Below are 2,584 nucleotides of genomic sequence, written 5' to 3'. Positions count from 1 at the left end.
GTACACGTACTCGGCTCATCATCTAACAAAAATCACACTAATCCACTGTTCTTAACCTTCTTATCCCAATTAAATCTGCTAGTAATAGGGCTGTGACCCCTCTCAAACTGGGACGTGATCCAACTTTGAATGGGACACTGACCCTCTTCGACCTCAACCCTCGAATCGGAACGGCGTTCTCGGGTTGTGGGACGAGACATCGACCCCGAATTCTGTGACTATGCCTACATGTACATGTACGTACACATGCATCATGGCCACTTTATTCGTCCTCCCCCTCATCTGTCTCAGAGTCAGACCGTCAGGCCCGGTCGGCGAAGGACGATACGACAAGGCTGCCTCTCTCGGCCGTTTCTGTAACACCTCAAATGTTTTACCTGGTTGTAGGGCCCAGCTGTCATCTCCTCTTCCTTCTCCCGTGCTTATCCTCGCTCCCGAAGCCTCCCGAACCGGCCAGCTCACTTCCGTGCTCAAGTCGCCCACGCCTCTCCACTCTCCCTCTCGTGCGTGTGCCGAGCCATGGCTGCCACGGCCACGAGCCGAGCTCGCCCCTGCCAGAGCCCCATGTCCCCAAAACCCTAGCCCCCTTCCTCCATTGCTGCCGCCAGCCCAAGCTCTGCTTGCCGCCGGCCGCTGTCGATTGCCTCCTCCGGTCCTCCGGTAAGTCTCGCTCCAATTCGTCGCGCCAACGGCTTCCTCTCACCCTCCTCCATCGATTTGGGCCCTCACCCAGCCTCTTCCCCCTCCCTGCAGGTGCCCCGCTGGAGCTCTCCCATCGGCGCCGCCTGTTCTTGTTGCGCCGCCCCCTCCGCCGCCGTTCCTGCAGTCTGTGTCGCCGGTGAGGTTCGCCGGCTACTCCCCTCCCTTGTGTGTGTGCATATGATCCTAATGCTCCTCTACTTGTGCCGCTACGCTGAAGCACGGCCGCTAGTAGAAGCTAATAACCATCCTTATTGTACTTGTGTGTGTTTGAGTTTGCAAAAATTATAGAAAAATAAATATAGATCCAAAAATAGTGAAACTTGTTTTGTTAATTTCCTCTTTCTTAGATCTACTTGTGAAAAATGTTGTTTTGCATGTTACTTTGCTGTAGATTTACTTATGCTTTAATGTTGAAAAAGTGAGATAAATGCTTAGTTAGTTGTGTACTGTTCAAAAATGTCAAACCAAATTTTGCTAGACTCATTGTGAAGTGTAGTTTCAAGTGGTGCAACTTGCTCATATGTTTACCTTCTGTTTGTTAAGGTTTTAGTGTGATTTCATATGCTCTGTCCAAAAGCTTGTTTAATGTGTAACTTCTTGCAGAAAAATGATAAAATGGTGAATCCAATTTTGTTAGATTTGTTTTCTTGTCTATCTTCTGTGGTAATTTTTCTAGATTTGTTCAGTTAAGTTTGCATGCCTTTTCTGAATTTACTTGTATAGGACAGCTGAAACTTGTAACATTAATAGTTAATTCTAGGAAAATGTTTTTGCTGTAAATCCAATTTTCATGAGTTCCTTATAATGTCCTCTGCATGTTCAATTTAATTTGTGATTTATGATTGTTGTATAAGTTTATTTGCTAATTCTTGATCTAGTTTTTCTGTTCGCGTGTACAATAGTGATTGTTTGTCGTCGCGTGTTTTACGTTTGTGCATCATCGTATATGTGCCATTCATTATGCATGTCTTATCACCCTTGCATAATCTAGGGTATCACACTAATGCATGCATCTCATTTCATGCATAGCATTTCTTGCACAATCATGGCATCATGCTAATTCTGGCATCTCATTCATGCATTATAGTGACTGAACCGTCGGAGAACGAACCCGTTGAGCCTGCCAAGTCCGTCGAGCCTGAACCCGGAGTCCCGTTCGTGGTCGAGCCCGAAGTTAACCAAGGCAAGCAGCTAAGCATAAATCCTTGCACCTATTTAATTTGATTAGTTTAGTTATCTCATCGGGTAATGTTGGGTATATAAATTATGTACATATTGCATTCTTGTACCCACTTTAATGCATTGTCCTTCCTTGATTGGTTTATCCATGTCCTTGTCACTTGTTAGTCAGATAATTACTTAACTTGACTAGATGCTTAGCTCTGCTTAGGATACTCATCCTTCTTACTAGAAACAACAGCTAGAGTATCACATTTACCGATTACCCTTGATTGCATTGGTTGGGTTTGGTTGTTAGTGAAGTGATAGTACCGAGATTCGAGCGGAATGGTAGGGCCTAGAGAATAAAGTCACATGGGCATAGTCCGCTTGGATCGATTAAGGACCGAGTGGATGCCATCGGCCTTGAGCACCTTTTCGTGCTACCACATATCCAATATAATGGTATGGATGAGCCAATTACCTTCTTTGACTTAACCATTGGGGCCCGGTCCCAGATACGTGGCCAAGGGCTATGCAGGGAGGCTTAGCGGGTTCCCGAGTGGAACTATGTGTAGGAAATTTAGAGATGTCCTCGGTGGAACTAAGTCCCCACGTGCAAGCTGGGCGTACCCTCAACGGTTAAGCCTTGTTGGGAACGGTTGACGCGAGTACCCCCTTATCCAACTTTAGCGGGTTGGGTGAGTCGCATGGTCCTTGCGTC

General features: G+C 46.3%; 1 long non-coding RNA gene across 2 annotated transcripts; it reads left to right on the top strand.

Annotated features, from left to right (window-relative positions):
• Positions 1-361: 361 nt before the first annotated feature.
• Positions 362-2,314, top strand: LOC120703006. 2 transcript variants are annotated; one of them, XR_005686708.1, is made up of 3 exons: positions 362-652; positions 754-843; positions 1,790-2,314. It is a non-coding gene; the product is annotated as an uncharacterized LOC120703006 (long non-coding RNA). The 2 variants fall into 2 exon arrangements; XR_005686707.1 differs by having other exon boundaries at positions 754-838; positions 1,790-1,856.
• Positions 2,315-2,584: the final 270 nt, after the last annotated feature.

Source organism: Panicum virgatum, chromosome 1K (assembly GCF_016808335.1).
Source record: "Panicum virgatum strain AP13 chromosome 1K, P.virgatum_v5, whole genome shotgun sequence".
NCBI lineage: Eukaryota > Viridiplantae > Streptophyta > Magnoliopsida > Poales > Poaceae > Panicum > Panicum virgatum.
The sequence above is the reverse complement of the archived record's forward strand: the minus strand, read 5'-3'. Positions and strand labels throughout refer to the sequence as shown.